We start from the raw sequence: 23,450 nt of genomic DNA on the forward strand, positions 1-23,450 counted from the left end.
TTGTACCTTGGGAGACATTTCTTTTTAAGTTATTTTATTAGCATATAATAGTTGACCAGAGGGATACGTTGTGATATTTACAGATGTGCTTGCAATGTATCTTAGTTCGATTTACCCCCTCCATTGTTCTTTGAACAATTCCAACAGGTTTCATTCTTCTGTCTTCATATATGGATACAAAATACATCCACCATATTCACTCTCATTCCCCCTTTCCTCGTACCACCTTCCATTGGTACCCACCCCTGGAAAAAACCAATTTTTCTCTATTGCCCTTCATTTTTTTAAAAGTGCATATTGGTAGTCCAAGAGGATTTCACCCTGGGACTTCAGGCCTGTATATACTATACTTCAATCAAATTAACTCCCCCCACCGCACTGTTAGTTACTCATTCTCTATTACCATGCTCCCCTAATACTCAACAACTTACAGTACAGTGCATTATACTAGATGGGTTGTTTCAAAATTTTTCATTCTCTAACATTTTCTTTACCAGTAGACATTTCTTAATGACAAGAAAAAACTAACACTCGTGAGAAGTGTGTCTACTATATTTAATCTTAGATTCAATGTGACCCATTGTGTCTGTTTTCTTTTTTTTGGTCACTAGAATGCGCAGAGCCTAATTTATCAATCACATCAGGAAATTGTTTAACACTTTACAACAGACATTTCTGTCAGCTAACTTTTCCTCATGCTCTTCTAGCCTCTTTTTAATGTTTTCTTTACATGTTATATATATTTGGTCAGTTAACTTATCCTTAAAAAAATTAGGTGGTGTTTTAATCAGGGTTCTGCAGAAAACCTGACGGTGTATATGGTATGTGGGTATGAGTGAGGTGTGTGTGTGTGTGAGAGGGAGAGAGAGAGAGATAGCGAGAGAGAGAGATTATTTAGGGATGGTGGAATGGCTCAAGTGTTAGAACACCTGCCTAGCAAACATGAGGCCCTGAATTAATGTATCAGAACCACCGAAATCAATCAATCAATCAATAATAAAAGAGAGATTTATTTTGAGGAATTGGCTCAAAAGATTATGGGGCCTGACCAATGTGAATTTTGCATGACTAGCCAGTAGGCTGGAGATCTGGGGACGAGCTATTATCAGTGTGTTGAGTCCAGCAGTAATGTAGAGATAGAATTCCCTCTTGAGGAACCTTCGTCTTTCCTCTTAGAACCTCAGTTGATTGAGTGAGTTCCACCCACATTATGAAAGGTGATCTGCTTTACTCAAAGTCTGCTGATTTAAATGTTAATCACATCTAAAAAAATACCTTCATAGAAACATCTGGACAGGTATTTGACCAAACAACTGGGCACCATAGCCTAGCTAAGTTGTCACATAAACTGTCACACCACAGTTACAGGGACACCTGTAATAAAATTTTCTTTAAATTGGCGCAGTTGTTGTCTTTTGTTTTGCTTATTTGAGTGCATATGGGGGAGATTCCAGTACCTTCCCTCCTCCTCATCTAGATTCAAGCCTCATGCTGTCATTACTTCATAAGCTGGTAGGGCTGTCTTCCAAACCATGGTTGGTTAAACAGCATAGAGTCTTCATTGTGGATGTGTTGAGTGTGTGAATGTGTGAAGGCTATGGCCTGCTAGAAGTCAGTGTTACAGGGAGTTCTGCCAGCCCTTTGTTAAACAGCCACTTTTGTGGAGGGATGTGATGAGGTGTGTGATTTCACCAATTACTACCATTCCTAATTAAACAGGGCCCAGGTGTGTGTTAGTAAAACCTTATAGCTCACTTTCTGTTACACTAACAGCTCTACCTTGACCTGATTCTAGAGATTTCATGCATTCAATTGTTCAGTTGATTATGTTGTTGCTGTTCTATTCTGTAAGGACTTCAAACATCTGGAGACCTGCATTTTGTTGGAAAACATTGCAGTTGTTCAGAAATACTGCACAGCAGCAGCTCTTACCTTGTCTTCTTTCTCTTTGGTAGGTACTGTTCCAGAGTTAAGCCTGATGACCATGCTGTCTTGCTTAAGGTAAGAATTGCAGCTCTTGCAAATAACCCTCAATGGGTTAGGTTGTTGGGATCCACGTACACTTGTGAACACCTTGGAACTGTTTTTTTCCCGTTTCCTCAGCAGTTTGTCATTTTTCCATCCTATCCATTGTGGTCCTGGGATTTGGAAGCCTGATTTGGGCTTGTTACATTTTTGGTGAACCTAAGGAAGGAGTGTCCAAATCAAGGAATGGTTAGTGGATCAAAGACTTCACTCTTACCATAGAAGACACTTATTTGGTCAATTTAAAGGAAACCATCCAGAGTAATCTTCTCAGGGTCTGGGGTAGGGGTGGAAAGCTATATCCAAAACTATCCCTATTAAGTGACTATGTCACTTAGTACATATGGACACTAACTATTGAATGTTTGTAGTTATCAGACATTTAAATGTTAGTGCTTAAAAAATATTTACTGATCCAGGGCCTACAGGCATGGCTTAAAGAGTAGAGAACCTGCTCTGGCAAGCATGAGGTCCTGAGTTCAAACCCCAGTATTGCCAGAAAAAAAAAGTAGTAAGTTGTAAAATTATTTTTTTAAAAAGCAAATATTTACTGATCCTAAACAAGATGAGAGTGTTAACCCAACAAAGACAACAACATAGATGTGGGCACATTTAAAGTTGTGGGTTTTATTGATGATGGCTTTTTACTTCATTCATTTTACCTTTTAGCTTTAGGTGTGGTGCTTAGCACAGAGGCTGCCCAGGTTAGGTTGTTAGGTGTGTCAATTTTCTAAGGTAAAGAAATTAAAGCAGAGGTCTGGTTTGCCAAGATCAGGATGCAAATGCCAAGGAATGCTTTTATGAGGCCTGCAGCACTGACCCTGGTCTGCTGAGTAATCTGCTCCCTGGCTATAAGGGCTGTAGTCCCAGCCTGGAGGCCTCTGCCTTGCAAGCAGACCTCCCACCTTGCGTCCGAAGGGTGGCAGGGAAGGAGTGAGCACCCAGAGGAAACAGTCTGAGATTATGAGCTGACTGGGGCATGGCCATGTTTACATTCCTTTTTTCTTGTTGAAAGAGCAGGTTGAATTAATAGTGCCAGTGTTTGTTAATGATAATTATATGTTTCAAGTACAAAGCAGAATTCTATAAAATAGCTACAAGTATGCCTTACTCTTTGCCTTTCTAAATGGATGACATTGTACTACCCTAATTAGGCCCATGAAAACAAGTAGGAATCTGTATATTATCATCACTGCTCTCCCCAGGGCATATTGGGTGGTGTGGGAGCTGTTACTTCAATGTACAAGTCTGCTATTAATAATTCCAAAGAATGTGAAAGTCAGATGGGTGACAGTTCAGCCATAAACATATGAAGAGTAGGGGAGTTATCTTCCAAGGCAAGGAAATTTAATTCTTTTTAGTAACAGCATTAACCACAGTATTGGGAACATAATAATCATAGTGATAATGATAGCAACGATTACGAATGAGTGACAGCTCTAATGTTAACCATCCCTGACACTGCCATCACCATCACTAACGTTTATTGACTTCTACTTTCTTCCCATCACCAGACTAAGATTTATTTACAGGTATTATCTCTCTGAATCTGCATGATATTCCTGGGGTGGGGGGGTATCTATTATTAGCTACATTTTACCGTTGAGTAAACTGAAAGTTAAAGAGATTAGGTGAGTTGCCCAAAGTTAGATAACCAAGCCAAAATTAACCCACAGAACAGCCCAAAACAGGGTCCAGTCCACATGAAGATACTGATGGCTGGTGCTTACTGACTTCCACACTTACCTGCCCATCACTTCTTTTCCTTCTAACCACCACTTAACATTGACATTTTATTTCTTCTGCAGCGAGGAAGCCAGAATATAAAAAATACACAAGAAGTTCTTCACTCATTTTGAACAGTAGAAAACCAAAGGTGTTTGGGGCTTCTTGCATTTTTTGGCACCACAGATCTGGACCATAAGGATTCTGTTGTTAGTTCTGAGTTCCCTTGATCCTCACCTGGTGATACTAGCCTTGATTTGGTTTGCTCATACCCTGAAAATGTCTATCTACATCACTGCATTATATCTAAAATCCATGGAACAAAACAGCTTCCAGTGAGACCAAATCTTTCTGGCCCTATGTTCTATCATACACTAAAAGGAAAAAGGAAAAAAATCCTGCATTTCTACTGGATTCCTTTGCAAAGATTCACCTAGGTGCAGAAAGCCTTCCCCCTCTTCCTACGTGTGATCATTAACTGATCTTAGCTTTTCCCAAGTTGATGTGCTGACTTCAGTGCCCTTACTGGTCCAGGTGGGAGGAATGAGAACTTAGAAGCTCTGTATGGTGGTTGGCAAACCTGCTGGCAATAGTCAAGTGGTGGTTTCACATGGGTGCTTAGTGTTAGAAATGCTATTGATGATAAAGCCTCATTTGTACAGGGCTGTCTACCATCTCTCTATTATATAACAAACCACGCCATACTTGTGGCTTAAAAAAACAACTGTTTTGTTTGCTTGTGACTCTATAGGTCAGCAATTTGGGCTAGACCCAGCTGGGTGGTCCTTTAGCTAGTCTCACCTGGGGTCACTCATAACTGTGCCCTTGGCAGGGTGTGATGGGGGAAGACTCTGTCACATGGCCTCATCCTCCAGCAGGCTAGCTTTGAATTCTTCAAATGATGAAACTGTCAAAAGAACAAAAGAAGAAGGTGCCGTGTTGAAGCCTGGACTCAGAAATCACCCAGGTCCACTTCTGCCTTCGATTGGTTAAAGGAGATTCAAGGCAGGTGGGTTGGAAAAGGATTCTACCTCTTAAGGGCACTAGCTATAAATAATTAGTGGATATTTAAAAAAAATTATCACAGGCTCTTAACATTACATGAAAGCAATCCAAAATTATTTTGAAAGCATTTTGTTTTATCTTTAAATAATCCTGGAGTAGGGATAGTCATAGCCAGTGAGTAGAGAATCCTGGAAAACAGAAGTCTTTAGTATCAGACCCAATAATATTATGGTAATGATAATAACAATGACAGCCAAAAGTAATATTCTTCTTACTGTATGCCAAGCACTGTTCAAAGTCCTTCTTTATATGTCATAACTTATTTAGCCTTTACAAAATCTTATGAACCACTATTATTTTATCCCCATTTTAAAGGTGTGAAAATTGAGGCACAGATTGGTTAAGTAACTTCCCTTGGTTATACACCTATTAAGTGGCAGAACTGAGATTCCTCTCAAGGAGGCCAGGCTCCTGAGTTTGGGCACTAACTCAAGTGCCTCTCAAGTTGATGGAAACTAAATCTCACTGGCTATGACTAGCAAAGCTCTCTCTGGAATCATTGTAGTTTTGCTAGAGACAATAGGATTGGCTATTTGGTGAGGGTCCACTAGGCCTTTCTGGGTACACTCTTGTGACCCAAAATGGGGCTGGTCATATTACAGGAGACCCTGACTGGAGAGCAAGAAGAATTCGTGATTCTGTGAAACAGTGATTCTACTGGGCCTAACAGCATCTCATAGCATATGGGTGATGGTCTCAGGAAATCATTCTTTTCTTTTGCCTTGCAGGTAAACTCTTGTTTTTTGGCCTCAGTTAATCAGAAAGACTCAGTCTCAAGGAGATGAATGTTGTGTTTATTTAGTTTTTAGTTTTAGGACTTTCCCAGGGAAAGGATAGGTTGGCAGCCCTTTTTATATAGTATTTGTGGAACAAAATTTGGCCTGATGTCCAGGTAATACAGATGGTTTGTTTGAGGAAAATGACTAATCTCACTGACATTTCTGAAGTTGTCCTTGTAGCCATGGATGAAGTGGTTCATAGTTCCCATATCTTGGTAGCCCAATCCTCAGCCTGAGGGATGTGGAACACATTTGGAATCACGATTAGACTTTGCTTCAGAAGGGTCATTGCTCACTTTGCATTTAGCACTAGAGTTGGGGAGAGAGCGCTAGTATAAGACTCAACTGAAGTCACTCAACCCACCTAGCTGCTTCTCTTCCTCAATCCCACTGTGGTCTCTGTCCTGATTCTTCACCTAACCTCCTTTTGATGTCTTTATCCTCCTCTGTTGACTCAGGTTGGCATCAGTTACTGATCCCTTGTTGCCAGGGGGTATTTGCTATAACTTCTGCATACATGAGAATGCATATGTCACCCTCATTTCCTCTTGAGCTAGAATGACTGAAAGGTAGGTGAATGGACATGCGCAGCCCAAGCAGAGACAAGAGAACATGGGGCCAAGGCTAGGAGAGTCATGCTGCTGGCAGCCCCGCCCCTTCCATCATCTCTCACCCTCCCTCCCACAAACTGCTCTGAAGGGCAGATTTCTTGATTGTCAAGCATGAAATCCTAGGGATATTTTCCTCATACCAGTGAAAACTCTTGTTAATCTCTTGTAATCTTTTCCTTCAGCTAATCTTGAAGAGGGTACAGTCCTCTCCTGCATTAAGTACTTCTTCCTTGTAGATGCGTGCTTCCTTTTTATTTTTTTCTTTTCAAACCACCTGGAACAGTACATTCTCTAGTGTAGAAATTGAAACCTGACAGGCTGGTCTCTAGAGCAGAGATTAGGCTGCTCTTTTTCCAAACAGTGCGTTATGGTTGAGTGTTGCAGCTGAATGGTTCAGCCTGCCTTTAGGACAGACCACAGGCAGGAAGCGTCTTCTGTTTCAGCCTTTGGGGCTGTTCTTTCCCTGCCATAAACTTAATTGCTTCCTGTGATGTATCTGACATGCCCACTAGTATTCCTTTGGCTCAGCCTTGTGTGGTCAGCCAGAACTACCAAAGCTTGAGCTCTGCTTTTCATCAGGCATAGATTCACACGAGTTTGCCATTGGCTTTTGCTAACGTTGTCTATTCTGGTGGAGAGGTTCCTGTTCAGTAATATGAATGACATAAATGTGCACTGAACGTGGAGCATGGAGTAGGATGTGCAATGCACATGTACGTGTGTGTGGTAGGGGGATGTAGGTGAGACACAGCTGAGTCTTCCTGGACTCTGGGTGAGCAGGCATGATTTAGTGGGCTTAGAAAATTGTGGTTTACCAGTGTCCTCACATGCATGAAAAAGTCCTGTGTGTCCTGAGGGGAGGTTTTACTAATCTAATTACCATGGAAAATGTTCCAGGCATGGCATCTCCTTGACTTTACTGCAGTTTGACTTACCCTAGCATTGTTGTGTTTAATTGTCCCTCTTTCTTGTTGGTTTTACAGTCAATGTTGTAGGAAAACAATACTTGAGAGTTTAGGGAGCGCCCCCTCCCCCTTTTCCTTACAGAGAAGATGATTGCTCAATAATAAACAGAAAAGGAGTTAACAAAATGAAACTTTGCTCAAGGCTGGCTCTTGGCAAGGAAGACTGAGCTGGGGAACGGCTTTGAGTGACTAGAATGCAAATTTGCACATGTGTACATTATCTGTCAGGTTCTGACCTACAGTCACAGCCACTGTAGTAACTTTCTTATCATCCTCGGTGGCTCTTTCTTTAAAAGTTGTTATCAACAATCTAACCAAGGCACAGCATTCCAAATTTAACCTTAAGCTGTGCTTGAAATTTTATCCTCAGGAAATCTTTCTAGAATAGAGATGAAACCTTCATTTGTGGCTAACCATAACAAGTTCATGCACCAATTTGCTTTTTCTCAACATGGTCACGCTCCATATTTAAGCTATGAACACTGAGTTCTGTCTAATTATTAGCACAGTCCCCTCCCTGCCCCATTCCCTAAATGTGGGTCTTTGCTAGGTTAACAAGGGTAAAGGTTTTTACTCCAGGATAGCAGATCTGTGTGACTGCCCAACATGGTGCCTCTGCATGGATGAAGAATGAAGTGTTTGGATGACCAGGTGACCTGCAGCATGACACCAGTAATAGAGTCCTAGCTTCTCTTTTGCATTGAACTCCAGGTATGCTTTGATCAGGTATGTGGTCAAACCTTTTCCCCTTAGGCTTAGATTCCCTAGGAATTCTAGCAATGTACCCAAACAGATTACCAAAAGCACACATGGTACAAGCCTCTTTAATTATTACTTGACACAACTCTAATGTGAGCCAGTCATGTAGACAGTTACTTGCCATCTATTAAATCGGTGTATTTTCTATAATTTAGGAGTACTTTATCTGTAATTAAACAGTAGTTTAATATATCTCTCCCCAAAGAATAACTTCTAATTCTAAAAATTCTAATATGAAATTAGAATAATGCCAAATGGAAAGTAGTGGAGGGATGCAATGAATTGGGAAATGGGAATCCCTAACACATTTATTGGCCTGTCTAAGATTGGCTATGACTCTGTAAGGAATAAGGTCCCAGTTGCCAAGTTATAAAACTGGATCATCATGTTCAAGATGTTTATTTTCCCCTGTCAACATGTTTGCTTACCCTGTTTCAATAAGATCCTGTATTAATTTTATTCAAAGGATTTCTGGAATGACCGAGAGCAGAGAACCAGAGTGCGTTCCCCTAGGGTTTCTCTCCACCTCAGCTACAAATGTCTTCTCTGCTGTTTCTCACCTATCTCTAGTCCATCTCTGTTATCAACAGGGACCTAACGGATAGTTCTATGATCACTTTCTTTGAACTGTGAACTGAAATGCAGTCCTTCAATACAGGGTTTTAAGATGTTAGCACATTGATTTTTTTTTGTGCTGTTCTTGGCTGGCTTGAGAAACCTGTCCCATCAGGTAGAGAACAACTCTTCTTATCCTAACTGGTGACTTCAAGAGAACATTACTCATTATTATTGGTCCTCATGAGTCATCTGGGCCATGCATACTGTTTTTTCACTGAATAAGAATCTTCAGGCAATGCAATGGGAGTTTAGGGTGAAGATTCCTGTTTACTAATATGAATTATATAAATGTGACTCAGGCATAGAGCTACATTTCATTGGTCCAGGTCTTCATCCATATGTCTGAGAAATTGTATTGGTGAATGTTGTCAGAAACAACCGTCTTAATGATCATGATTGTGTGAGTGACCAGACTCTCCAGCCTGCCCAGGGTTGGTCTTAAGGAGAAAGACACAGTTATGAACTGTTGCCTGAGCCTGCTTAACACTGCTGCATGCTGTCCACTGAAAAGTCAGTGGGGATCTGGTAAACACCTCTGAGGCCCTGTGCTTGTGATAATGCTGCAAGGGCCTTTGTACTTACATGTGCCATCATAGCTGAGTTCTACTGAGAGGCAGCAGGAGTCATTTCCACTTTGCTGCTCTCTGTGCTATTCTTAGGTCCTATTGTGCGTGATTTAGATGACAAATAAGATACTAAATTGTCCTGTATCAAGTTTGGATGTCTGCCTAGTTCCAGAGAGCAATACTGATTGGCATGTGTATTCAGTTCATTCTGAAATTCAGTTCATTTGAGAATTCTTAATATTTATATTAATTATAGATTAGAGAAACTTAGCTTTGAGCAGAAGCTATATTTGAGACTTGGTTGCGCCATGTGTTTGCAGGAAAGCCTGACATATAGAAAATATCCAAGGCAGATGCTGGATGCAATTTTGTGGGTTAGTAGAAAATCCTGCCTCTTCTGCAAATTCTTAACTAATCCTTCCTGGGTTTAAATAAAATCAACAGTTGCTAGTATGACAGCTACTCTGTCACCCTTCTCTATCTTCAGGCACTTGAAATACATCATTAACCAACATCAGAATTAATCCAGGGCCCTTTACACTGTAGACTGAGTTCCTTGGGACAAGAACTTTATCTTCTTCTTTCATTCCTACAACTAAGAATAATAAATGTTTTATAAATAGGTACACATGAAATAATGAGTAGCTATGAAAATAAAACAAATGGTGGTCCAGAAGCTCTGGTGATTTGTCGGCATGTCTCGTAGGGTCAGAGTTAGATGGAGGCCCGGTCACCATGGGGAGCAGCTGCCCTGAGGTTTTTGGGTAGGGCCGGCATGGGAGGCAATAATGTGCCCTGCAGCGGATTGATTTTTAGGCTGTCCATTGTTCCTCTGTTGAAGTAGGAAGGCTCAGCCCAGACAAATGCTAAGGCAACAAAACCAACTCTTTTATTAGTTTCTACAACATTTATAGCCAAGTCCTGTTCGATGCCCTTACCCTTGAGGCATTCCAACAGTCATTTTAATGATTTATTTTCTTTTTCACAACCAAAAAACAAATAAAATATTTTATCACCTTTTGGGTAGACTTGATCTCTTTCTCTTCATTTCATCACTTTCTGGGTCTATAAAATTCCCCTTACCTTTCAGTTTTTGTAACTCATGGGTAGAAATTCTGTTTGTCTCATTCCTTATGTAAGGACTTTCTTTTAAGTCTGATTTTTTTTTGAGGGGGGGGAGGGTTTGGTCCTATATCCTTAGTTGTTTATTTGGGGTTTTTTTTGTGGGGGGGAGTGGAAAGAAAAAGTCAAGAAAGACCACATGTTTGTATTAACACATGGATGGCAGGAAAATATTTTGAATAAGAAAAAAAATTTTTTCAACACTATTCTCCACTGTTTAGAGATATAAGAATTTTATTTTCTTATTTATGGACCTGAAGAAGTAATTGTGTTGTTTAAGAGGAAAGCAGTCTACTACCAAAATTTGCTCTGTGGTTTCTTTCCCGGGATCTACAATAAAAACCAATGATCTACGCCAGAGCCCGTGGCATGGTGACCGGCCCTACCCATTCTGAACTATGCTTCTGCAATCCAAGCTCCCTGCTCATGGTTTCTATCCTTTGCACTTTTGGCTCATTTCTACTTCATTCTCCATATGCCTCCTCATATAAAGGTGTCAACAGCAGGATCCTCCCTCAGACCCGTCATCATGAGCCCCAAAAGCCACTTGATGCCTGTGCGGATTCGCAAATGCAAAGCACTTTTCCGATGGTTGATCTCAAGGCTGTGCGGATGCAGCCTGTGACTGTGTCAGGTGAAGTGGTCCAGTCTGGGGTCTGCTTCCGTAGGCCTCCTAATCAGATCTGCATTAGCATCCCAAAGGTGAGCAGACTCATCTCATGGTAATGGTGTGGGATTCCTAGGCAGCTGGTAAATGTTATTCTGGGGATGTCTGTAGGGGTGTTTCAGAATTAGTGGATGGTCCTTCACCCCAGGTGATCATCATCTAGTTCATTGCGGGGCTAGAGCTAGCAGGCAGTGGATTCTCCCTCCCTCTGTTTGCGGAAGGTGAGGCATCATGCTCTGCCTCTGGGTTCCTGGATCTCAGGGAGTTAAGAATCAAATTAGAATCTATACCATCCACTCTGGATCTCAGGGAGTTAAGAATCAAATTAGAATCTATACCATCCACTCTGGATCTCAGGGAGTTAAGAATCAAATTAGAATCTATACCATCCACTCTGGATCTCAGGGAGTTAAGAATCAAATTAGAATCTATACCATACACTCTGGATCTCAGGGAGTTAAGAATCAAATTAGAATCTATACCATCCACTCTGGATCTTCAGGCCTTGGAACTGCACGAGTTTTTGGGTCTGTAGCTTACAGATGACTGATCATGGACGTCTTGGCTTCCATACTGCATGAGCCAGTATTTTATAATAGATTTCTTTATATGTATAAACTCTCTCTCTTTATCTGTGTGTATTGTTGGTTCTTTTTTTTTTTTAAAGAACCCTGGCTAATACACTTGTGAAAAAGAATTTTGCTTGATCCAGCTGTTGTAGTCTCAAGATGAGGCTCATTTGTGCATTAGTTTCTTTCAGCAGCAACACTATTACTGTATTTGAAAACAGACATGGTGTTTTAAAGTTACTTACAAAATTCATGTAAACAATTCTTAGCTAGGCACAGAATAACCCTCGTACTGATTATTTGAACTCAAATGCATAACTTTTTATTTAACAGTGCTGACTTCCGCTTGGTGCTTTGGTCTATCAGGTTTTCCTTTACATCTGGATTCTGTTTTGAAACATAGTAGTTGCCTTTCCTGGCTTGTGCCATCATTAGATTGATAAGTCTTCTTATCTTCATTCAAGTGCTTGATAAAAATGGTAAACAATAAATAACGACAGAGTTCTATAGCATACTACTACATATTTAGTGTTGAGGATGGTCTGTTAAAGACATTATTGGCAGCTCATGATTTGCCACCATTTCCCCAAGGATAAAAACGTTATGTATTGCCTTGCTAAAATCCAGGTCACATATGAAAAGCATCTTATGTAATCCACTGAAACCATGTCACAATGGAAAGATCATTTGTTAGGCAATACTTTATCTTAGTTTCTCCATCTTAGGCCTGACTAATCTCTTTCCTTTCTATTTGTTCACAAAACAACTGCTTATTAATCTGCACCTTCATTATTAATTCAGAGAGATGTTCATTGGTGAATCTTCAGTGTCTAGTATAGTACTCATCAATACATAAGATATAGTTCCTGCCTGCAAAGAGTTTATAGTCAAGAGAAGGGAAAAGATACATCATTGTAATACTTTGTTGATAATATATACAAATGTGTATTTGTGTTACTTCTATAATAAAGGGAGAGCTTTATAAATGTAATATAGTAGGTTTAATGCCTAGTAAACACATGTCCAAGAGCCTAGACTACCTTATAAGCTAGTGCCTGAAGTCTGGACTCTAGATCTGGCCTTCTGGCTACCATGACCCCCTGAACTCCAGACTTCTGGTTTGCACTTGAATTCTACAGAAAGTAGTGGCTTGGTGACTCTAAAAGACCTTGCAGGCAGCCATATTGAATGCATATCTGACAAACTTTAAGATTAGAGTAGCATTTATAATTAAAATCAGGAATAACTCCACTTAAAATATACCTCCCCCAATATACTTACCTGGTATCACAAGATATCCAACCATCTAGCCTTTGAAATGTCTCATCTGCATTCATGATCCTCAGCTGAATTGTTTGTGAAGCTGTGAAGTGAATCAATTCAGCTGCATTTGCTTCTTATAGAGCATGAGAAATGGTTTTCCAGTTATTAGATGTGCAGAGCTGAGGAAAAAACATACAGTGGGGTTTTTTAGATTGCAAGTGGAAACAGTAGCTTTGGTAGTTAGAGAGATGCCTGCAAAGCATGTTGAGTCCAGTAAATATGATCAGTGTCACACAAAGATAAACCTGGAACTCTTCATTGCTGCTTTTCCTCAAATGCATTTCCAACTGCTCCTCATTTGATAGGGAAATGTTTTTATTTGTGTGTTGTTGGAGCTCTGTTTCTATCTAACATGTATCCAGTTAGCTAAGGTGTCAACTCACGGAGCTGACCAGGATTCTGTTTTTAGTGTCCTGGCAGTAAAGAGAGATGTTTATTCTATTTGGGTTCTGTAGCTAGTCTTCCATCTGGACATTTCCTTCTGTCTCTTATTCCCCTACTCTCTTTGTTTCTTTGGAGCCAGGAATGCTGTTTTTGTAAAGAAAATGAATGTAAATTACTAGTGGCAATGAAACAAGTCATGCACTGCTTTTTGGCTTGGAGGACAGACGTTTTGGGAGTCAACAGCAGGATGCTTTGCCGTAGGATCTGCAAGGGATGGGAAGAGATGGCTGCTGCTCTGTGAGCAAATCCCATGCCTGCCGGGCACTTTATTATCCATTCCCTGCAACAAGCAGCTTCAGCAGACGGCTGTGCAGAACCTTTTCATAGGGCTGAATCTGCCACCCTGTAGCAAGAAAGCTGCAACTCATGTCATCTTCTTCTGCTGGACCGTCTCCTTGCTACCAGAGTTTCTTTTCTATTAACTGAAAGTGAAAAACTGTGGAAGGGAACTAACATTTATTGAATACTTACTGTCTGCCAGGCATGGTGAAACACACTTTGTCATTAATTCCTTTAATTCTCATTATAATTTACTTCTGACTGTAGCTCTGAAATTTAAGTATTATTTTCCTGATTTATACACAAGGAAATCAAGACTCTAAGAAGTGGGCTAAATAGTATCTAGCAGCTGGTACTTGATCAGATCTTAAGTTTAGGATCTGACGAGGTATCCAGACTCTAAAGTCCAGAATACATTGAGATATGCATAACTTGCTGTGTTCCACGAGGCTAGAGATATGAGGCTCAGGTTGAGAAGCAGTTAGGCCTCTTGCACAACCTTTGATGTGGATTACATCGTAAAGACAATGGTTCATTGTTCCTTCTACTGCCTTCCAGTAATGTCACAGCTTTAATATTGGTTTTTCATCCCTTAAAAATCTAAGATATTTTAAGGACAACACTTTGTCACCACTGTGATCTAGAGGTCAATGTAAAATTAACTGAAAGTCAATTTTACTCCTCCCGCCTCTGCCATGAGATGGGACAGTGATGCTGAATGTCTGTCCTGTGAGCCCGGGGGAAACAAGAAGAGACGACTGAGGCCTGTGGTACAAGCCCTGCTCACAGGGCAGACACTCATGTTACAAGAACTTGCTTCTTCAGCAACTCCAGATAGGCGGGCAGCTAACTCACCTTGCTTTTGAAATTTTATTTTCTGTTAAACTTAAGAAATGCCTTTACTGCCTTTCTTCTTGATGCAAATACATTGTCAATATGATCTTCTAAGCCTGATGACTAGGTGGGCCTGTGGGTGGTGTGTATTCTTCTCTTTCTCAGCCATGTATGTTCCTGCAGTTAACACTAGCTAAAAGGGGTCTTATCAATAAGTCCATCAAAGACCAGCGAGTCTACACAGAGCATGCTTTCTGCCTTCCCAGATGGGATGAAAGTCAGCCCTTTGGACCTTGGGGGGTACAACTTACTTCTTTTTATTAATTCAAGAATAAAAATCTATATCCATCAGTTCCATTCTTACCTGACTACTACCATAGAGGGAGATTACATATTGTTTCTTCACGAACTTAATTAGTAGTTTTCCAAGTTTGGCAATGAGGAAAGAAACTTCCAGCTGGATACAGTGATGTCAGAATTGTTAACTAGTGGCAAGCAGGAGCAGAAATGCATGCTGGGAGGCCTGCTCTCCTGCCCACAGTGATGCTTAAGTGCTAGTCATTGAAGAAGAATCAAAAAGGAAGTTTGTACATTGAGTTACCTGGTTGACGATCCAAGCGCCTCCTATTCTCCTACACAACTATGGGTCTTTGATGGAAATTAGAAAGCTCTGCAATTATGCAGATGACTTTTAGAGGCAGCATGAGATATTTACCTCTCAAACCAAGTCCATTCATCTCAATAACTCTTAGCAGCTAGCTGGCAGTGCTGATAACTATTGTAAAATCTGGATCTTTCATGTTGGCGAATTACTCATGAAGTATAGAGAGCTGTGTGATTTATTAAGGGGATTTTACATTCCTAACCAGGGCGATTAAAAAGACAGGCTCTACATCTCAGATCAGCACATTTGCCACTGATGTAATTCCTTCTCAGATTTCTAACTGGGATATATTTCTGTTAGCAGTGTAGGTGAGTCCCCAAAAGGTCATTTTATTTGTTATTTTTTAATATAGGAATTCTGGATATCCAGGAGCTAATCAATTTACAAGGAGCTGCTAATTCATATCTTATAGTCTCTGGACACTAAGTCCTTGCAAACTAAGTTACAGTCTACTCCTTGACATCTTCCATCCTATGTTGGTGATGTACCAACCTCCAAGTCTGAAGATCATTCTTGCACTGTGGTTTGTATGTCATCTGTCTCTTCTCCCATTTGTCTAAATTAACTGTAAGAAGCATCACTGGTTAAGGAATTCTTTTAGTTATTAGATAATTCACAAAGTTGGTAGGAAATCTTTCAATCTTAAGCTAAAACATAAATAGCTACATCTTCAGCAAACACTTGCTACAAAATTTTATCACCTTTATTTATTTTTCCTGACAATGAGAAAAGGGAAGGAAATACAGGAACTGGAACATCTTTCTCTTTGCAAACTGGCAAGAATGTGGGTTCTGGTTTGCCTAACTTTTCTCTGGAAGATTTCATCAGTGTTTGCTGTCAAAGAAGAGAAATGTTCTTGCTTTGTCGAAGACGCTTTGTCTGTCTTGATAAACACAGTTAGGGTGACAGTAGGCCCTGGGTGGAAAAGTGAGGGGAACACTTTTTATGATTGGAATACAAAAAGACAGATTTACTAGGGGCTCTGCTGGGTATTTTTTTTTTCTCTTTAAACTTCCTGATTCAGCGGGCAGTGCAGTAGCAGGTACAATGTTATATGGTGTTATAGAAGTAAAACCAGATTTAATGATTCCTTGCTTCTGGGTCATAATTCTTTGATAACAGTGAGAATTCCAAACCTGCTTCACTTCTTTATCTTCCCCATGTACGTGCAGCCCTTTCCTTAAGGTGGTTTTAGTCAGTGGTGGTGTTGGTGTTTTAGGGGGGGTTGATTAGCCTTAGTCTTAGTGTCTAAAATGAGACTAAAGAGAGGGGAGAAAGAGAAAAGAAATAAGCAAGTGTTGGTATAAAGGCGTCAGAGAGAGTGTTCACTCAATCCTTTTCTTGTTAAAAGCAACCTGAGTTTTATTTACAGCCAGGAATCAGCACAGGACTGAGTGTGCCCATTTCCCAGTCTCAGGCCTGGTCACTCTGCTGGCCTGCTTAGGTTATGGGGGTTAGCTCTCCCTTAGGCATAGTGAAAAGCCTGGAGGGAATCCTGCCCCTGGGACTTTAAAGTTCGAGAAATTATTCTTGCTTTTTGAGTTCTCAAATGCCCAATTTAATGCAGCTGAAGTGGTCCCACATCTGGCCTCATTTGCTCTGTGACTAAGCCCTGTTTCCTCATTTATTTGTGGATGGGTTGGACTAGGTCAGGGTCTTTTCAGATGTTTTGAGCTATGGAGGCCTCTACCCAAGTAAAATGTCATGAAATATGCTTTTAAAAAGCAATTTCTAGTGTCTTTAAGTGGCGGTAAGGGAAACAGAGAACCTCACCCTACTCACATCCCTCTATCTGCAGCAACCTGTGGGGCTACCTCCTTTCCAGCCTGGTTGCCCCTTCTTTTCAAGCCCCCAGAGTAACTAGTCTCAAGCAGTAGGCCCTCTCTCCAGATGATATCTTTCCATAGCTCTCAGAGATGAGGGAGCAACAGAAGTCTTCCTTCACCAAGGCTGGCCTTTCATGCTGGGCAGTCACTGTCTTCCCAAATTGCCCACTGAGTTTAAGGCTTGTGGGAGGTGTGGGCTTATCTTACAGTTAGAATTGCCAGTCTCTTGCCAATGCGGTCTGGCTTACCTGTGACTGTGTCTTCAGCTTCTCCTTCCCATCCCAGAGACCTGGGGATGGGACTTGAAACTGCTGCTTTTCGGTGGCTTCTGTTTTCTTGTGCTTTTCTGCTGTTCTGCCACAGCTTTTGTAATACCCAATGCTCTTCTTCTCTTTCTTTTTTTTTTTTTCTATGTCAATGAGTTTTATTTGTCTTTCAGTATTTTTTTTTCATTTTTCTTTTATTATTCATATGTGCATACAAGGCTTGGTTCTCTTCTTCTCTTTCTCTCTTCAGAATATGGCCTATTCTGTGTTAACCTGACTCTTCTCATTCATGGAGGCAAAACAGTGGTACTTCTAATCTGCCATTTTGCCTCGCCTCGTGTTAATTCTTAACTTTACTCCTACTTGCTAATTCATATGTCATCAGTTCTTTAGGTCAAAAATTTCCCTTATATTTTAAAACTCCACAGTAGTTATCACAGTGTTGGTCACATAATAGGTACTTCATGTGGATTTGTTTAACAGAAATTTGATCTTTGGTATCCTCTAAATTCTTAATATTTTTGGTGTGCTGGCAAGAGAGGTCATTTAATCATCAGAAGGATACTTGAAATTCTGGCATCCTCCCAAGGTGAGATTGAACAAGTCTAAGGAAACTTTGAAAAGTGTGGTAAATAAGTTATTGGGATGAGATTCTCTCTCTTTCTCTCTTGCTCTCACTCTCTCTCTCTTACCCTGGTGTTGGGAATCAAGCTCAGAGTCTTGTGCATGCCAGGCAAGTGCTCTACCACTGAGCTACATTCAGTCTGAGATAATCTCTGGATAATTAATTTAAGGAGGGACTCAGTTCTAGGACCAGTTAGAACAGGTCTGGCAGTCAGTCCCTTGAATCGTGTGGCCTTTAAAAACAAGCAGAAAACCCTCTGACTAAGGGTGCTGCCTGACTGCCAGAACTATGCTCTTATTTACCAAGGGAACTGCTGCTTCAGAAATAGCAAAGTAGCCCTTTGATGGCTTCAAGACATCATGTATTTTAAAAGTCCACATGGCTTTGCATTCAAGTTTTTCTGAGCCAATAAATGTTCCCTATAAGAAGGGCTTGTATTAAATTATGTCCATTGCAAAAGTAAATGCCCTTCAGGAAGTGGATGGCTGATAATTCTTCATGTAAGTGAAAATTATTTCATTTTGGACCATAAGGAAACATACCATTTTTAAAGATAACTAGAATGTCTTCAGAAAAATAAAGTGAATGTGTTGTGATAAGTCTCATTAAGGAAACAGGGCATTCTGGGTACCGCTTAATACAAGGGAGACTTAATTTGCAAAGTGGAAGCTGATGATTGGTAGAATTTGATTTTCCCCCCACCAGCCTTGACTCAGGTAGTGTGCTTCTGAAATAATTTAATTTTGTTGGAAGGATGCAATTTCTTAACCAAGAACAAGGACATGAGAGGTTTGGAGCTGGCTAAAAATTTTGACGGTGTGATGTTCTCCAATTCCAAGTGTAGATGTGTAGACTGAGCCCTAGCAAGGTGCCTGGACATTGTTGCCTATCTAGGCACTCACCTGCACTCATTTGTTTGTTCTGATGTCACCTGGGGAAAATCTCGGCCAACATGCTTGCTTTTTATTTTTAAAGGAAAAATACTCTTTTTGCTGATACATTTCCTCGACTTTATAGCCAAACTGTAATGTGTGCAGATTTATTCCTTGAAGGTCTGCTTGCTTCTGGGGACATCGCGGCGTGATCCCAGCCTGAGCAATATGCTTCCCTACCTACTGTGCACTTCAGGGATCACCAGGATTTTAGAAGAGTTAGTGTTGTGGAATTACTAATGCTCCATAATTCACTGACGCTATAACAACTGTCACATTTGTTATTTGTACAATGACTGTATCACTATATTCAAAAATATACCATGTGTCACTTAGGTTTTTATTTCTAGTTCCTTTTTGATTTTTTTTTTTGGTGGTGGTATAGGGATTTGAATTCAGGGTCTTGTGCTTGCTAGACAGGTGCTCTATCACTTGAGCCACACCCTCAGCCCTTTTTTTGCTTTAGTTATTTTTTCAGATAGGGTCTGACATTTTTGCCCAGGGCTGGCCTCAGACTTTGATGCTCCTGCCTATTCCTCCCCTGTAGCTGGGATTACAGTGTGTGCCACAGTGCCTGGCTTATATTTTGAGATGGGATCTTGCTAACTTTTTGCCCTGGCTGGCCCTGATCTCCTACTGAATATCTGGGATTACAAGCATGCACAACCACTCCTGGCCTTTCTAATTCTTTATATACTGTTCAATAAGTGCTCAAGAATGCTAATTAAATGAAAAAATGAAGATATGTTTACATATTATATGTATATATATAACATATGTATGTGTGCATATATTTTCAGTTTTAAAGGTTTATTTGATTAGTGCTTTTTCCACTAAGAAAAATCTCAAAGATAAATTTGTTAATGATGCCAAAATGTGATCCTTCTAATCCATTGTGTAGCAAATTACCACACAAAAGGAAGTCATTGCATGCAAGACACTCACGTGTGACCATGTAGCATCTGCAGAACTGTGCCAGGTTTCCTTCCATCTATCCTTCTGTGGGGCCCAGCAAACCCAGACTCATTAAGGAACTCTTGAAACAGCTCCCAACTTTCCTTCATGTGCTATTGTTGCCAAAGGGTCTAGAAAGTTAAATAAAAGTAGGGGCAGCAATATTTTTATAGACATTTGCCTAGTAGACTCATTAAGGCATTAAATGTCTGAGGTTCTGGAATTTTCCTTGAGGGAGTTCATAATTCATCAAGTTGTTGGAGTGCTGGCTGTTGCCATGGATACTGTTTTCCTAATTTGACATCAGCTAAGTAGTTTTCTTTTGCACTTCAACCTCTGTCTCTTTTTCTCTTTCGCTTTCTCTTCTAGGCTTGCAACCATGTACTGTTTGGAGTTAATGGGGAGAAGTCAGATCATCATAGTGTAAAACCAGTATGGAACACTGCTCACGTGGCTTAGAACACTCAGGTCCTGTTTTCTCAGTGTTCTCATTTAAGTGCGGTGTGTGATATGCGTGTCCTCTGTGCAAGCACTTTTTTCTTATTTTTAAATCCGTTATATAAAATACTCCTTAAAGGGAAATATGACTGCTTTCCCACACCTCTGTCCTTTATTCTACAGTATCCGGCAAACGTTTGGGACTCTGCCCTGTGCCAGGCCCACTGCCGAGGCTGAGAGACTTCTGGTGTGAGGAGGCTTGAAGATGGGGAGGCAGGCGGGCAGGCATCACTTCTTGCACACCTAGGCTTCTTCCCATTGAAGAACCCGGGACCATGCCCCACAACTGTTGGGTGGCCTTCCGGGGTATTCTGGAATTAAATGCTTTTCAGTGGGCCAATTAAAGACATCATCAAAGGAGAATTATGAGGGTCTGAAGCCTAAACTAGAGCATTGGCGATTGCCATCTGCAGACACACCACCCAAATGGGGAGCAAGTGCTCTAGGCTGGCCAGCCTGGCCTCCTGTGGCTGGGACCATGTCCCTGATTGGAGCAATTAGAGTGACTCCCTGAGTTGGTTCAGATTTTGCTTAATCATCTTCTCTTCACTGAATGATGGTTTTGGCTTAGGGAGAACCAAAATGGCAAGGTTTGGGGGAAAAATGAAAGGAAGCAGTTAGGGAGAGAGAATTCATATTGATTCTCTACTCTAGTCAGTTTGGCACTGGCAGAAAAGAAAGCAAATGGTGTCAGTGACCAGGTGTAAGGATAAGGAAGTTGGTTTGGAAAATAGTTCCTTTGAAGCCTGTTTGGGTGAGAATTGTTCAGATCACAAAAAGGAGGCAGCTGGTAAGTTCCAGAAACCTATTTATATAAACCCAGGATTTGAATAATGCACTAAATGGATTGTATTGCATATATTTAAATATTTATTTACAAATGGCTGTCATTTCTTAGCCTGCTGTGCCATGGTCCCATGACTTGATACAATTGTTTTAAAACTATCATTGTCTAGATGCTAGGAAGGCATTGTACAGAAGAAGCATAGTAAACCAAACAATAAAAATGCAGAACAGACTTACAAAGCAAACATGTCCGTCAGAGTGAGCTATACCTAAAAGGTTTTGAAAACAGTGCAGTGTGGGGATTAAAATGGAGGAGTTTAGAACTAGACCTGAATGTGAATTCGCTGCTTGGCTCACTAGCTCTGTAACCTTGGGCAAGGTACTTATGCTGTCTCTGAACTTCAGATGCATCGTCTATAAAGTGGGGATAATAACAGTCCCACATCACGTGGTTGGGGGAATTGCATGGATTAGGGGCCTACCACTTACAAACCCTCCATAAATGCTGGCTTAAAACGGAAGTTACTCTTCCTGAGGTACATGCAGGAGATAATTAGCAAAATGTTGGAAAGTAAGACTCACTGAGGGCAGGCACTTTGTTTTAGGAACAGAAGTGATAGCAGTGAACAAAAGGATACCAGGCATGAAGTGGATGCTAATAAATGAGTTTAATGCACTCAGAGTGTATAAATTGAATTATTTTATGATGTTAATTAAAATGTACATTTCCAATGAGACAAGTATAATGAGGAAATCAGGAGTGAAGGCTTTGAGAGTGGCAAAGGTATATTTTTCAAACTTTTAGCAAGGAAAATGTTACTTCTCATTTTCTATTGGGGCACAGAGTTTGGATCCATTTTCTTCCCTAACAGCAGATGATTTGAAGGATGTTTTTGTGGTGTTCTGGACTGCCTCTCTCCCCGGTTCTTTTTGCTGTCCTGTTCATAGAATGTGAAGCAGAAACACAGGAGGGGAGAGATAAACGCACTGAAACTACTGACTGTAATCACTGTTTTCTTGTACTCACTATTTACTTCTGGATCATGAGTGTATTATCTTCTCATGACAGAAAATAGAGCCTCAGAGGTGCTACATTCTGGAGTCTAACTGGAGTCTCTGTTGTCTCATTTATAAACATACCCAACTCTGGGCCTCCTCTAACCTCTCTTGTATAGATGTGGGCTAGCGATTCTGCACTTGACTCTGTGCCTTGGCTTCCTCACTGTCTGGGTTCCAAGCCCTGTACCAAAGGTGGGGAGAGGGACTGGTATTTTCTGCCTCGCCCCAGCCCAAAGTCATGACTCAGACAAGATGTGCTGAACAAATATTGCCTTTGGAGAAAGATAAAAATTTGCCAAAGAAAGGAACACAGCTCTGGGACCTCTTAGCTGCAGGATTATGTAAATCAGTCAGCACTCATAAGTTAAAGTTATGGAAGTAAGTAATTTCCATTTGTCCATAGCTAATTAGTCTAAGGAAAACGGGGACAGAGGATGTATTCCGTTACTTCTCAGGAGGTAGTCCTGGAAGACTGGCTCCAGAGATGCTCCATTGCTAGCATGTTGCATGTGGGTAGCTGATATTTATTTATACATCATGTCAGGCAGGCATGACTCTACAGGCTTCAGACGAAGTAACTCACTCACATGAGATCATTATTTTCTATTATTATAGGAGGAAACTGAGGCACAGTTTCCAGTGTTATGCATTAATTTTTGAAGACTTAATTCTACCTGTAAGGGAACTGAAATGCTAAGAAATAGCCTAGGGATGGAAAAAATACTTAGCTTATCCACTAAACTGAAGAACAGGAATTTTCACCCTTACTAAAAGGGTGAAAGAAGACCTTGTGTCCTTTCTTTTGAGAGTGGGTTACAGCTCCTTTTGAATGTTGGGGCATAGTCAGGCCTCTTCCTCTTGCTGACTCAACAACCTGAAATCTGGGATCTCAGAACTTAAAATGTAGTCACAGGAGATGCTGAGCTATTTGTAATATTTCAAAGAGCCTAAAATGAATTGTTCACGTAGGGTCATTAAAACAATTTGGGCCAATGAGTGTATAGAAACAATCTTTGCATTTGTCCAAAATTATATGTATCATGCAATGTAATAACTGAGTCATTTTGTGTGGATCAGACACTTTTCATGGCAATTATACCTTTCTAATCTTAAGAATGGGTAACTATTAACTTTTGTATACAGTTTAGATAAATCCTTCTAAACATGGAATCTGGAGTTTTGAGTGAGGACAATATAGAAATAGACCTTGGGGGATGAAAAACTTAGCACCTGTTGACCTGTCCTATAGAGAGAAGTGCTGATGATAGTCAACAAATCAGTGTACCAGAATGGTTGTAAGACTTTCCATTCTGAATGAATGTCTATTGTTCTTCCTCACCTCTACTCTCAATCTGCTTTTATTTGACACAACTGTGAATGGCTCTTATCAAGATCTCAGGGAATTTTAGCAGTAGAATTTGAAAAGTGTAATTAGGATGGTGAATTGTTGGGTACCTCCCCAACCAAATGATGTATTTCAAAGCCAAAT

At 40.5% G+C, this 23,450-nt stretch overlaps 1 protein-coding gene across 6 annotated transcripts in view; it reads left to right on the forward strand.

Moving 5' to 3' along the window:
- Window positions 1-23,450, forward strand: part of Lypd6b (LY6/PLAUR domain containing 6B) — a 155,471-nt gene that overhangs the window by 106,887 nt on the left and 25,134 nt on the right. For 3 of the 6 annotated variants that reach the window (XM_074070722.1, XM_074070721.1, XM_074070720.1), the window contains one exon: window positions 1,956-2,001. The gene's annotated coding sequence lies outside the window, so the exon portion shown is untranslated. Of the gene's footprint in view, window positions 1-1,955; window positions 2,002-4,646; window positions 4,760-7,210; window positions 7,882-10,749; window positions 10,938-23,450 lie in introns of those variants that run through there. The other 3 variants (XM_074070723.1, XM_020182357.2, XM_020182358.2) reach the window with 3 other exon arrangements.

This window comes from Castor canadensis, chromosome 4, assembly GCF_047511655.1.
Source record: "Castor canadensis chromosome 4, mCasCan1.hap1v2, whole genome shotgun sequence".
In the NCBI taxonomy this organism is placed as follows: Eukaryota; Metazoa; Chordata; class Mammalia; order Rodentia; family Castoridae; genus Castor; species Castor canadensis.